Source organism: Dromaius novaehollandiae, chromosome W (assembly GCF_036370855.1).
Source record: "Dromaius novaehollandiae isolate bDroNov1 chromosome W, bDroNov1.hap1, whole genome shotgun sequence".
Classification (NCBI taxonomy): Eukaryota; Metazoa; Chordata; class Aves; order Casuariiformes; family Dromaiidae; genus Dromaius; species Dromaius novaehollandiae.
In genome coordinates, this window is record NC_088130.1 from 64,089,821 (window position 1) to 64,105,427 (window position 15,607).

Sequence of the window (15,607 nt, forward strand, 5' to 3'; positions counted from 1 at the left end):
GCCGAACATCATTAGCTTGGACAAAGTTTGACTCATTGAAATTTTCCTCCTCTTTTTACTCTAGAGAGCCAAATAAACCAAAGTTCACATCCACATTTGAATTTTCCTCTTGCCTTTCTGGTTGAAATGCAGTGAATAAAATAATGCAGTTCTCAACAAATAAAAATCCCTCTATTTGCACAGGAAAGGAGAAATTTTAAAGGACTCAGATTGCAATCATTAAGCTTGATTAACCTAAATATGACTGATCAGCTAATATGGTTGCTAATTTACTCAATGTTGACTCTATAAGCCTCATTTTAGTTGATAATACAACCTTGCAATAGTTAACTTCTCTTCAAATCACATAGGCAAACTGTGGGTTTAATTGTCAGTTTTGTCTCTGCAAACCTGCACAGTTTCATCTTGGAAGTTTAAGCATCTCAGAAAGTTTTATTTCTCTAACAGCAAGTCTTTAATTAAATAGGATATTTTAAAATAAATAAATTCATCTGTAAACATGCTGGAGGGCAGAAGGACATGTTTTTATTTATACGATTTTAATAAAAGATATGTTTCTAGTTAAATCCCTATGTGAGTGATCTAATATATAAAATGCAGTACAAGAAAGTGGTGAGTCTGTACGCCAGAGCTTTAACTAACTTTATGCTTTCAGTTACAAAAAAAATTATCACCTCCTTTTTTCCTTCATTTTCTTCTCCCTTCCCCCTTTTTCTTAGATTCATTTGACAGAAGTTAACAAGACAAAGGCACAATCTTTGCCATCCTGGATAAGAGCCAGGATTAATCTGACGAGATGCAAAAGCACCCCCATGTAAAAAAAAAAAAAAAAAAAAAAAACAACTCTGTGGAAGAAGCTGAGTGCTTTTTTTCTTTGTATAAATTCATAACATAACACCTCTAAGTCAAACATTGGTCTGACTCAAAAAGAATACATTTTCATATCCCTCCTACTAATGTTTGTCATCTATGTTTCATATTTTGTTGACATTCCCTTAAAAAACAGTCTCTGGAGACCATGCTATCCATTTAAATATCTAAAATGCCTAGCCCCTTGGTCATGTCCCATTGCAATGAATCCCAGTATCTATTTACACGCTGTAAAAGTATTTTCATTTATCAATTTAGTTTTAGTTAGTTCTGTTTCATTCAATGTCTTCATGGCCTTGACTAGTGCCTGGGATAACCTCTGTTTTCCTGTTTCTAGCTTTTTCTGAAAACTGTTTCTGGTGTCCACCATACCAGCATTTCACCTTCCAAAAAGTAGTGTAAGAAACAACTGGAGTTGATTAAAACCTCGTATTTATGCCATGCTCAGGGGACCAGACTCCGAGTTTTTGTTGTTCTGCTAAGCCACCCTGAGTACCTTCTCATTTTAAGTGTTACTGAGAGCTGTCTGGCTTCCCAGCATTGCAGGGCCTGGGTGTAAGAACCACATAGGCCTATTTAAGCCAACTCAAATTGAGTACATACTCTAGGGTTTACCCGGTTGTCTCAGTAGTGCTTAGCATGTGCAGGTGTGCTTCACAACAGAATAGTTCCAGTGCTCGCCTGCTGGATGCCCATTTCTGGCTTCAAGGAATCTACACTATACAGAGCTGACCAGGAATTTGTTACCCTGTTTGATATAGGAGTAAAAACATTCATTTTGCTTTTGATTTGAATGTTGTGTTTTTGGTTTTTTGTTTTTTTTTTTTTTGAAAGATGGAAAACTTTCTATGGAGACTGAAATTGTCCTCAGATTCACTTAAGAGACACAGTTTAGACTTATTTTTCCTGCTGTGAAAACAAAGGGTTATAATACTTCACAACCTTAACTACAGCAGGAATGCCTAGCTTCCCACTGCAATACCAAGCAGATATTTCCCGAGGATCACATGCTATTTAAAGTGTTTCATTTTCTCCTGGTACAAGCAGAAGCCTCATCAAAACTGTGAATTTCAGATAAGCTTTTATCAGACTTTTGCTGTAACCATCTCAGAAATGAGCTGTCATCAGCAAATTTAATCTGTCTCTAGCTGCTTTAATTGTTAGCACCATTTCTGCCAAATCCTTCACAGTCCTCATAGCATGGAAAGTTTCTTTAAGACTTTTAATTCAGTCAGCAGAGATTGCACACAGTATTTATTTATTTTATTTTCATATTTACGACCTACACATTTAAAAGGTGGAGGACCTTGATTGAACAGTTGAATTATGGAAATGCAGCTGCATCGGTAGTATTAAATACTGAGGCTGAAACATGCAGCTGAGACAGCTTTGGGAGAACCTTGCCTGCAAAAATAAAGCTCTTGGAGATATTCTACTTTATTTGGAGTTAGGATAAAAAGAAATAGATTTTCTTTAATGTTGTGTGTCATGGAATTTTATTATCTGTCTACAAATAATGGCAAAGGGCCCCAATCTTAATCATATAGTAGGGACAAAAAGATAGTCTTATGCTTAAGTTGTTGCAGTAGGCCTCAGCAAAACTGAATTCAGTCTCCAGCCTTGCCACAGGCTTTCTGTGTGACCTTGGGCAATTTACTTTGGCCTGGATTCTCAAAGGATTTGGTGATATAACAATCTTTGGAGTCTATGGGAATGAGGTGCCTAAGTGCTTGTGCATAGCTGACCCTGACTGCCTGGTCTTACCCATGAGCACTAATTACCACTGAATTTTACCTGCCATTCTGCTGCCTGGCCAGAGATCTTCCTACAGTTCCTCAGAGGCAGCTTCAAATTTGACACTCCTGATTGGGGACGGGTTTTTTTTTGGTATCATCCAAAATTCTTTCACTGCTCTGCTCTTCTTACAAACCATTTATCAATATGCTAAATAGCATACATACCAACTAAGGCAAAATAAATTTATTTTCTTTTCTCCAATGAATAGTGTGACAATGAAGTCATAAATATCTGGAGCTAAGTAAATGGTGTGTACTGTACCACTAGGTAAACAGGGTATGCCTATACAGCAGTGAGAGATTATAACTACAGCTCCTGACCTTCTTGATATAACATACTTTTATTTCCTGTTAACTTAGGCATTCATAACATCTAAGCCGTTGCTTCATTATGATAGCAATTACAAAATCTTCCTAGGCAAACTGTTCCAAATACAGATAAGCATTGAATAAGACATCTTGAATTGTTCTCCCTGGACAGTTTTGCAGTTAAATAAGTATCTTCCACAATTTACGTATAAAATCTTTGATTGGGAAAAGAATTGCTGACTTATGTCAGTATTAGTTGATCTATGATTCATGAACAACAGTAGGCCATTAGGCACCAATAAGTTGTTGTAGCTGATGACTATAGTCAGTATGTGGTGGGAAACTATAAAACAGTAAAATTATATTTGTCTAATTCCAGAGAATTAATTTGCTGAGTTTGGCCTCTTTCTCTTTATTATTTCAAACAGCTCATTTTTGTATTTCTTTATTTCTTTATTTTTGTGAAACTTGTTTTCCTGTATGAGGATCTTGCAAAGTCCGCGGTAATTTGTTTTTCCTTTGAATGTGTGCTTGTTCATTTGGTTGTTTGCTTTGGATAATTACATCCCTCCTGCCACATCATTCCCTTTTGTAAACTATGGGAGTTACTAATACAGCATGATTTGCAAATTCAGATTATTCTAAATGGATATGCAATTTCAAATTCACTTTGTGCAATTTTCAGCATCCAAGTTTATAATATGCCTTTACATTCATGCCAATAAAGATCAAATCTGAATGCGCAAAAAAAAGTGAAAATAAAAGGATATTTCTTCAATTCATCCATCTGACTGTTGCTTTTTATTTTGATCCTCAGGGACAGCTGTGCCAAACTTGCCCCAAATTTTATGGCAGTGAGAGAATATCTGTTGGTGAGGAGATGAATTTAAGATTGGAAAAGGTGATATTCCAGTTTTCCTAGCTTGGCTAAGGCATGCTCTAAATTTCTAAGAGTTGGAAGATAGAGTCAAATATTTTCTATTTTGACCCACTTAAAAAATCTAAGCATTTCACAGGAAAATGAACCAAATGATAATTATTGCTTCACCTACATTTCCCTCTCCTTCACCTCTCCTCCTCCTCCCCCCCCCGAAAATATGTGACTTTACATTTACAGGCCATCTTAAACTATGAAAGTGAAAAGGACCTTTGCCCTCAAATCCAATAGGGTGAAGGGAATGTCCTAAGTGACACTAGTAAGGTCAGCCAAAATTTCTGGCCCCGTAGGAAATCGTTCCTATTCCCTAAAGCTAACACCTGCTTTCTCTTCTTCACTATGTCCAGCAAGATGTTAGAATATCTGGGATGCAGTGGAATCTTTCAGCATTCCTGGTAGGCAGTGAACATGCAGCATGTAACCTATCAAATTTGTGAGTCAATATGTTATGAATTCAATTACAAGATAACTCTTTACTGGGAACACACAAATATTGAGACCAACAATTCAAGCTACTAAGATACCTTATGTTTGGTTGAAAAGGCAGAATAAATTCCACTGCAAAATTTCCTGAAAGCAGAGAATTATCAATAGTTAATAAAGTCCCAAAGGAAGTCACATCCAATGAGTGGTTCTACTAAACTGTGAAAAATCCCCAGAGGGAGTTATCCCCTAGGGAGTTATTAGTATGGCAATGGTATCTTTTTCTCACATATGAGAATGGACCCAAAGAGGAATTCTTGATATTATTACAATCTCTTTTTGATACCTCTATATTAAAAAATATTGAGTGGAAACCTGCTGACTGTACATAAACCACCTCATTTGATACCCTTCAGTGTCAGTAGAAGTCTCTGATGACTTCATCGCGCTGTAGCGCAGACTTATTACTCTGCATCTCATACCCTCTCTCCCTCCTCTATTCCTCCCAACTCAGTAGTCACGTCACCTCTTTGCCAGATTTTAGAATACTGGAAATGCTTTTGGGGCAGACTAAGATAATGTCCCTTATGTATTTGTAACAAGCCTTGCACATCAGACCTGAAAAGCCTGAGTCTCTCTGCCCACTAGAAAAGAAGATAATGGAAGAGGCTAGAAAGAGCCAAACAAGGACACAGAGACATATTCAAGACCGGAAAATATCTTCTATCTGGATATAGACTGATCCTAATTGACCTGTGGTATAACCAGCATTATGCCTTGGGGTCCTGATTTCCCAAATCATTCAGACTGGGAAGCTGGCCAGGCACAGCATGATTTCAGTCCTGCTGGCATGCCAATTTCCCCTCTGCGAAAATCAGTGCACAGAAGGGAAGGAAGAAAGTGAAAGACCTGGTACAAATTCAAGTCTTGTTCTGACAGAGAAGCAAACCGTAGCCAAGATCTACATCCCTACCCAAAGCCCAAAAGTGTTCCCAGACCACCTTGTTGAGACAAAGCCTGTTTGTACCAAATGTACTGTTTATTTGAGAAGGCTTGGCATCATTGAAAACAATAGTCCCTGTAAACTGCGTGCATGAAGAGCTACAATGTGCTTTTGCATTCTGTAAAAATAGGAATTCATAAAATGTGAGGCCAGAGGGGAACATCATAATCTCTGGAATAATGCTGGCTAGTTGACTTCCTGACTTAAAACCTTTTCCAAGTCCAAAAGCATGTCTTTCTGTAAACAAAACAGAAATCACCTAATCTTCACTTAGAGATCTTCGGTGAATGAGAATCTGCCCTGAACTTACGTAAGCTGCTCTGTTGATTAATTAGCCTCATTGTGTATTTTTAGAACCTGTTTCTTATGTGAATTGGTTTCAGAAAGTAAAGTGACACAAATTAGACAGTAGAAGATTGAGCAGCATGAAAAACACTCTCACTTCCTCAATACTGTTCCTGCTTACAGAGGAGGAGAGAAGCCCCCAAGCCCTTCTGAATGGAGAAGGACAGCCAGATGTCTTGTAGACTCATGCATGGCCAGGTCATCATGTAAATCATAAGTTCCACTGAAGTAACTGATTGATGCTGCCTGGGTCTGCACACTGATGTTTAACCTCTGGATTGCCACTTCTCTCCTCTCTTAAGACAGTTATTTCCCAGCTTCTAAGATGATATTGCAAACAGTGAAAAAAATGAAAAGAAATGAAATCTAATAAAAGCAATTACTTGATTGTGTCCTTTTAAATAAAATATTAATATAAGGATTTCAGCTGTCTACTTTTATAAACCTGTTGGCTGCCTATAGCTTATTCACCATAACAGTCAGTCAGTCCTTGGTGACTTAATTCTATTCTGTTCTTTATTGAGCACCGTCTTCCTGCTTTTTTTTTTTTTCTTTTTGCTCTAGACAATGCAACTCAAAAGTTTTCATGCGTCTCCTTGACAGATACAAACATTATTCCCATTGTGTCCTTACTGAATGAAAAATTTAAAGTGCAGAGCTGGCATTGGAAGATTGACTGGATTCTAAATGAGCTTTCTGATACCAAATGTAAAACTAGAGGGAACAGAGCACCAGTAATGAAGTGAAATACAAGGTTAAGTATTGGAAACTAATTAGTGAGTTCATCAGCAACAACTCTTTGATGGTCTGAACTGCTTCCAGAAAGATAAGGATACATTGTTTGAAAAAACAATTAAATCCCATCCCACACTTGCATAGAATTATTTCATATTCACATGCAAATCCAAAGACATAGATACACTCTAAATACTAATGCCATATATATGCATAGCCAGCTTGTTTCTCTTCTTGTTTACACCACTGTGAATCAGAGGTAAATTGATAGAGGTCTACAGTATAGAAGTACCGTGAGACTAAAGAAATTCAGATTATCTCTCTCTCTGTTTTTCATCATCCTCATTGTCAGTAGTAACTTATTTGCTATATATCGCCATAATGCTGAGAAATTCAAACACAGCATAGATCCTCATTGTTATGGGTATTGTGTGAACACGTAACCAAACTCAGAGTCCTTTACCAGAAGAGTTTGGACACAAGCACACACATACACACACAGATGGGCACAAAGACAGACAAGTCTATCGACCCAGGTATCCAGATTAACTTCAGCGTTAATTTTACATCAGTGTGACTCCACTGTAGTTTCCCATGGTTTACAAAGTAAGATATTTGAGTCCATATATGCTGTGGTAAATCCCTTATTTTGTTTCATTCCTGTTGGGAATGATGCATTCCTGTTGGGAATTCCTGGACTACTCAGTGGCAAAGGCCAGGAACCCAAATCCAAAATCTCTATGAGGGATTCCTTCTGCATTCAGGAATGACTAGCCACTACAGAGTGAGTAGGACTGGGTCCTTCCCCCTGACTCCCCCAACTTAACCAGTTGGCTCCAGTTAAGGAAGCAGATTGACAATACGAAAGGTAGTTGATTTTCCGGAGATCAGATCATGCTCGAGCTGCTTCCAGGCTGCTCTACAGTACACTTGTATTTAGGACCCAGAGAAGGAAAACACTGAGGTTTCAAATCGGAGTTTGGAGCAGCCAGTATTGCTGTCATCATCCATGCTTGATCCTTGGGATATATGGACAGATATCCCAACAGGAGTTACTGCTGCTTCAGGCTAATGCTAATACTGCTGACTATTTGCCTCAGGCAGCACACGCTCCTGCAGAGCCCTGCCACAGCTGTTCTGCACAGCAGCAGCGGGCTCAGCCGACAGCCGCCGGGCTCCTCATCTCACCGAAGTCACCGGGAACTGAATCCATTCGCTCTGGAGCTGACTTTCCTCTTTTGATTTAGGAAGATGTACAGACTCATTCAAGCCAGCTATTCTATGCCACTTTGCATTTCCTTCCCAGAATGGGACGAGTGTTTCCCTGACTCACCTCTCTGGTTTCATTCAGATAGCATCGGCTGGGACAGCAGCATAGAATGGTCCCATATTCTTCTTTTCAGAGAATAATGGACTGTAGAAAAGGGTTTATTGTTCCTGAGATAATGCTATGTGATGACTAAATTTGGAGAGGAAATGGCCATCCAAGCATTACTATAATAATGCAAGTACTCATTTATTTATCCTTTGATGAGGTTCCAAAGAGCCTAATCAGTTTAGAGATTCTTTATTGTTACTTTCTCTGTGCAGGATTTTGACAACTCATTAGATGTTTAAAGCTGGATTTTTTTAACTATTATTTTTAATTTTAATTTTTTGACCCAGTGAAAAATGAGGCTTATTATAGCCACATGATTCTGATCTGCAATACATGCTGAAACAGTAGTGCAATTCCCTGGCACCTCATTAGCATATAACTGATTGAGATGGGAATTTGGATCTGCAGATAAGACTGGGATTCATATTGGGTGAGTGTAGTGGGAAGGGCAAATTCAAGATTCTGAATTAGGTGAAACTCATGCAAGAGTTCACAGCCTGTGTTCTCTATATACTCAGTGGGAAGAAGCATGGACTAAAACATTAGACTGTAAAAGTCTGTAGTAGCGAATAGTGTGAATCCTCTGTGTCTTGTCCCTTTTTCCTCCCACTCACATACCACATTTTTCTGGGAATTGGAATTAAAGTCCCAAACTCTGGGAATCAGAAGAAATGGCCCTGCACAAGCAAGTAGGATTTGGGGTTTGTTTTGTGAAGGAGTAGTGGTGATCCACATGAGTTCTTCCCTTTCCAGAGCAGAGCATCTGAAAACAGCCTAACGTGAGACACAAGAATTTACTCATCACACTGACTAGTGAAAACTCCCTCCTAGTAGAAGTTCCTGAACAAATAACTCTCTGAATTGCAAAGACATCTCTGAATCATTGCCTCCAGGGCACATCTTCCCTGCAGGGTAGTGTCACAGCGCAGTGTCTAATGTACGTTTTGTGAGAGGCTCAAGGGTAACTTTACCCCCCTTTTCATGTTGGAAACAGTACTTTTTCCATGGCTACGTGCACCAGTAAAGTCAACAGAATTCAAGTTCAACTTCTTATATTTCTGTTAAGTCCTGTAAGTTGAGCTGATTCCAAGCACGTAGCCTCTCAGACCACCTCAAGTGCCTAAACTTTCTAACATATTTCAGTACACTGATCAATAGGACTCTTTTTCCCTTCCTATCCACACAAGCTGCACAAGGTGAAAAAAATGCAACTGAATTAATATTTATTTTGCAACATAAAAGAGCCCAGCACTATCTACAAATAGTCTAATTAATTGGGATTAATTTCATGTGCAAAGTTTGGCTCTGAAGGTGTTGATGGAGTAATACATCAAAGAGGCTTCACCTCTGTAAAAAATCAATGCTAAAGTAACCTTGATTACTGTCTCTGTTGATGTCACACATAACACTAATCAGTCATGGTTTGCACTGAACACTATTATGAGCAAATATTATTCGTTCTCTTATTGGCATTTTTGAGACCCTGGGATAATATTCACTGCAGTTCTCTAAGAGGAGGTTTTCACCTGAGGGAAATTGTACAAGTTGTACAGGAGCTCATGGTCTGAGAGGAAAATTGCACGAGTCTGAAAATGGAAAAAAAAGGCAAATACACTGTCATGGAACAAGCAAACTCTTTCCTTCCTTCCTTCCTTCCTTTATCCTTCCCTCCTTCCTTCCTTTCTTTATCCTTCCTTCCTTCCTTCCCTTTCTCACTCTCTCTCATCTTTCTCTCTTTTCTTTCTTTTTTCTTTCCTTTTCTTCTCTCCTCCCTTTCTCACCCCTAATTCAGAACTAAAAAGCACATTTGAGACAATAGCAGATTTCTGGAGGGAATGCTTTGCAATACAAGAGGAGGATCTCTAGAGATGCTGGGTCTGAAATACCTGACCTGTGAGGTTTTCCAGGCCTGATACAGCCAAACAAAACCTTGGAGTGAAAGCACCTAGCTCACCTTTAATAAGGCTCACTATCGATTTTTGTGATTGCTACTTTTATTCTTCAAAGCAAGCAAACATCTGACATCCAGCTCTGGCTGTCTCCTGCCCTTCTCTCCCCTCCCTTTTGATTATTCTTAATACTTTTCTGGCCTTAAGGATTCCCTCCTCTAACCCCTCAAGTTCCTGTAACTACTTCAATTCCCATTTATTTTAGTGGTGTGGTGAGTTCCTGCTGTAGCAGGAACTGAAAACTATTTCTATATTTATACTGGCTTCAAAGCATCTTGGATCAAAACCTCAAGTACTGTCAGGAATGGATCCTCATCTTAACTAGGATCTCTGAACCTGGACCTCATTCTGATCTCCACAGGCAGCCTGACTGGACAGTAAGGCTGAATCTACATGAAGGTACAAGCAATCTGGGTGATGTGTCCCACGGTCATGGTCCCCTAGTTGTTCACATGGACAGCAGTGTGGTTTCCTCGAGGATCTATCCCTCTCCTTGACAGCAACTGGATAGGGAGGGGGAAACAACCAGGTGTCTTCCCAGCACGGATTCAAGATGTAAATAAAACACACATGCAAAGAGCACAACTCCAGAGCAAATCTGCTCTGTTGTATAGGCTAATCCTGAATGGATCAAAGTTGTATCAAATTTAGTCCACTTCTACTCTCATCCCCTCTTCCTCCTTCTGCCACCTATTCTTTGCATACATACCCTGAGGGATAAGAGCCTTTTTATGGTAATACATGAGGACAAATGACAGAGGAGAAAAACTTGTAGTGGGTTCATATATTCGGCTAGTTTAGATGGTATAAATTATCTCAAGACAGAAGAAGATCTTAAGATGCTTCTGTCACAGGAACAGTCAAGCATGACTTATGGATTTCAGTTGATGGAAAATATGTTAAAAAATTCATCCCAACATCTAGATACATTCTGGGTAGCGAATGTTTATTTACCAGTTGGAGATGGGGCTTTAGATCTCCTATACTGGTTCTGCTTAGTATAGCAGATGGTACTCCTATCATGCGACATTGTTTTCAAACCCATGTTGAGACAACGTCCTTATTTCAATCCATGCTGCATCTGTCCCTGAATAAGATAAATTAACCACAAACACACAAAGAATGAAAACAAACCTTACACTCAGACCGAGTGGATATGAAAAATGTACATAATCAAAACATGCCAGATTCCTTTATTTAGAATAAAGCATGGAATTAGAGTGTCTTATTTTGTCAAGTCCTCTTTGCTGGTGAGGAGGAAAGCTTTGGTCTTTTCATTTAATTTTGAGTCATGAACTATGGTCATTTCCCTTGCTTTTGTCAAAACACCAGACAGCAGAAGGAAAAAAAAAAAAAAAGAGAGGAGAGTAAAGGTAGGGGAAATAAAGCATGTGTTGCTGTTCTCAGGATTCAAGGCAACTGGTCAGTCACGGATGGATGCTTTGGGCTGGCAGGCTGGCCACAGCAGCTGCTGCTCTGGACCCTGGCTCCCTTCCCAGGTCTGGGATGTCATCTGGCTTGTCCAGTCAGGTCCCTTTTCCTTACCAGTCTTTTTAAGACCAGGCAGAGGTAGACAGGCTGTCTCCTCTCATCGTGCTGATAACCATGTGGTACAGTAGATCTCAGAATCAGGTGAAAAGCAAAGAAAGACAAAACATACACAGACACACACACATGCACACAGGAGCAAAGTGAATGGAAAGGCGTCAGAAAGGGAAGAAAGAGAAAGCCCAGCTCTTTGATGATTCAGTGGTAAATATCCGTACTAGCTCACCAAAACCAGAGTGTCTGTGAAGAGGTGCTGATGCATGAGACTACGTGTGAGCTGAGAAACACGGAAATTTTCTTCTGCTCCTCCCTAGGGAATTTTCCACATTCCTTTGATTCATTCATTTTCCTGAAGATCATGATGAATAGACAAGCTGACCCAATTAAACATGCTAGCTGATGCATTCATTTAGTATAATTATTTCCTATCCTGCTTTTTTTTTCCCTCTCTAATCTGGCTGGAGTTCAACACAAGCTGGTACTACCGGGTCTTTCTGATTAGACTTGTTCTAGTCTTCCTATTTCACGTCTGCACTTTTTGTCACTCTTCCCCCTCCATTTGTTGTGATATGAGAATGGACTATTTTTTAAAAAACTAGTGCCTCTTTTCTGACAGATAAGACCACTTTAGGGGAGGCCTGTTGAACCATCAGTGTTACACCACCTTCTCTATTGTGTCAGTGTTTGACTGATCTCTTGATTGCTTTGGGATCAATTAAAATTGTTTTGCTTCCTTTCCCTGAGAAAGTAAAGCAGTAAGAATTTGGAGACAGCACCCAAACAAAGCCCCACACTTAAGAGCTGACTTCTTTGAAATACAGTTTTTTTCCTATCCCCCACAAATGTTTATCAGCTGAACAAGATGCAAAGAGAAACAAACTGTAGTGAGAGAAAAAAGTGGAATTTGGAGCACCCCTTCATTCTAATTTCTTACAATTTTTCCCATCTTTCAAGCATCCAAAAGGTGGTAAAAGTTTACCTCTCAACTGTCTTACTGCTTTAAAGACAGAAAAAGTCTGGCCAGTTGGAGTGGGAAGGCAAATTTATTGGGTATGTCTACATTAGTGATTTAAGGCAGAGGAGAGATTCCTTCTGCTGTGAATTTGCCTTTCATGCATACTTGGGGTCTTATGGAAGGCAATTTGGTCATGCAGGCTCCGGTGTAGGCAAAGCAGCTTCCTTCTCGGTGCAACCAACACCAAAGTCACGCAGCAAGATAACATCTGGAGTTCACCACTTGCAGTGTCGATGCAAGGTCCTCAGAGAGGTAGCTCTATATCTGTGCACTGTGTGTGCCCCAGACGGGCAACTAGCACAGTCTTTGCTGCCAGTAAATGTGAATGAGCAGTCCTAAAAGCATAACAGATCACAGCACATCAAATTCCAGTCATTCCCTCTGCATCATACCAGTAACGTAAAAAGAGGGGAAAAAAAGCAAGGTAGACTCACACTCTCTCTCACACACCCACACCCACACACACACACACACACACACACACATATATATGCACACATACACATACATACATATATATGCATAATGTAGTGCAGGATTAGGGAGTATAATCCCTCTGGACATGTTGCACATTTACCCTATGTAATTTGCATTACATCCAAAATATTTATTCTCACTGTACTGAGTGCACCCATGTAGAGTGCCACTGCAAACATGAATGAAGTTTTAGAGCATTGTTCTCCTCATCTGTTTACAATCAAGCAGAAGTGAGCTCGACTCCTAGGTATCATGTGTACCATGTATTCCAAGGCTGTGTGGCATTTGCACAATAGTTTCAATGATTTCAACAAATGCAACAGTCTGACACAAGTATGAAATAGTGTTGATCTCCATGTGTAATGATTCCCAGGAGCCCAACTGGAACTGCTGCTCCTGCTTCAACTAGCCTGCCAAACGTTTCTGTAATTCTGTGCACTTGCTGAAAATAATAATAATATTGAAATATCCTTGAAGTCAGCAACCGTAAATTGATTGAATATGAATTACATGGAAAATAAGCAAAAGCAGGTCTTCAGCTAGGTTACTCAATTTCAAAAGGGAAAACTTTGACAAATTACATGAGCAAGCTAGTGAAGGCAATGGAAGCAAGGAGTCAGGGGCTTGCAATGTGACAGATTCTTCCAAAGTCTTTAAGTCAGCAGTGAAAAGTTATCTGAAACTTGCACATCAAGCAAGTGAGAACAAAACTTTCAGGAAAGGTTTCCAAATGTATTTGGATGTATAGCCACCTCGAAAAGGACATTAAGAGTAAGCAGAAAGCCTACGAGAAATCCAGAGAAAAAAAAGATTGATCAGCAAATAAAGGTACACCTTAGAGGTCATGAAGTGCAGAAATAATGTAAGAATTGCCAACAGCCAAGCTGAGTTAGGCCTTTCAAAGTATATTAAAACAAATAACAAAAAAGCTTTCCAGTCACATAAATAAAAAAGAGAGCAGCAAAACCAGGAGCAGTACCACATGCAGCAAGGCTGGGTAGAGATAAGGTAGTACAAGTCTGGTTGGAAGTATTTTGGCTCATTTTCTGATAAGGAATCTTTGTAACTGAGTATAATGGAAGAACAGATGATGAAAATTAAAGTGTAGAAATGGAAGAGAAAAGTGACTAATACTTTGTGGGGAAAAAAAACAAAAAAGTGAGTCCTTGTAAACTGTGTGTACCCCCCTACCAGGCGAGCACTAACTACAGACTAGCACTGCTAGAAGACCAGCAATCTTTCTCTTATTTCATGATGTTTGAATTATTTGCTGCTCAGTGACACAGCTTCAAAGGCATGAGAGGATATCACCCATCTTCCCCTTTCCCCATTGAAAATAGCTTGTGTTTACCCTGTGGATTAGGATGCTCCAGAGAGGTGTAGACTCCTTCTGGCACAAAGGGAATTGGACAGTAGTATTGTTGAGATGAAGCTCACCACTGTCTAATTTAGGTGAGACAGAGTTTGTTGCTTCCATCCTGGCACGATCAACAGGTAGGGTTATGCTCAGTTTTTAATATCACATCTCTGGGCTTAAACCAGAGTCCCTGGATTCTGCCTGAACAGCTACTGTATAAAAGAGGGGGGGCAATCACGTCTTCTTCTTTTAGGTACTCCTAATTTTTTTTGCAGAACAGGGCTTCTGGCTGTAACATACAGCATGGATAATGTATTCTTGAGTTACTGATCGTAGTAGCCAAATATCAGCCTTTACCTTTTGGCTAGTTCTGTGTATGCCAGAACCTAGATTTAGGTTTCTCACTTTTCAATATGCTGAGGGTCTTCAATGCAATTCTGAGGTGCTAATTCTCTCCTCATATTCTGCATAGTGAGTCAGAAGGTGTACCACACAGCTGATAAGGAAATATTAGTGCACTAATATTTGCATAAATAGACCTTTAAGGAATAACCAGAACCTAGGACTTTATACTCAAGTGCTCTAAATACTAGATAACCTGCACATAATCTTTCTCTTTGATCCAGCAAATCTGGCTTTCTCTTCAGCATTGTGGTACAGCATCACCAAAAAAAAGGGGGAAAAAATCAACTCTCTACAAGGAGAGACATTGGCTTGAATTAGGTCAGGTAGAAGAAAAAAAAAAAAATCAGGATTTAAATCAGGTCTCTCAGCTCTTGCATGAATGCTGCAGTACATAAGAGATAGAACCTCACTGGTGGCCTAAATCTGCTAGGTTTGCTCAGAATACAGAGATGTAGATTTGAGTCCTCTAGGAACCCGAGCCAGAGCAGTGCTTTGTTTTTGGTGCAGATTAGATATGCAAGTTGACAAATTCCATAAAAATAAAATGCTCAGGCACGTGTAACTTTTCAAGACAGAACTGTTTAAAAAGACTTTGGAAGTGGTTTTGTTTTGTTTTCTTTTTCTTTTTTTTTGTTTTATTAATCAGATTTCTTGGCAGACACATCTGAGTGAAAAGTCAGTATAACATCTTCATTTGGAGATATAACACTGTGTGGGACAAGGAGATAGCCTGCTGTTTGGATAATTAAAAAAAAAAAAAATGAGAGAGAGAGAGAAAACGTGAGCTTCTGTTACTGCATAAGACACGGATAACCAAAAAGCATTTCAAATTCTTGTTCATAAAAGTGCAAGGATCATATGCTTTTAATAATAGATTTTTTGTTTGCAAATCTTTTTGTTTTGTTTTGCTTTGCTTTATAATAAAGATTACTACCAGCAGGACATTAAAATATATTATGAAAGATTTATACATTCATCAATTCCATGGCAAAGGTCATTTATATCACTGGGTAAAGACAATGAGAAATGCTTTTCTTGCAAAACAAGAGTTCTTAATGAG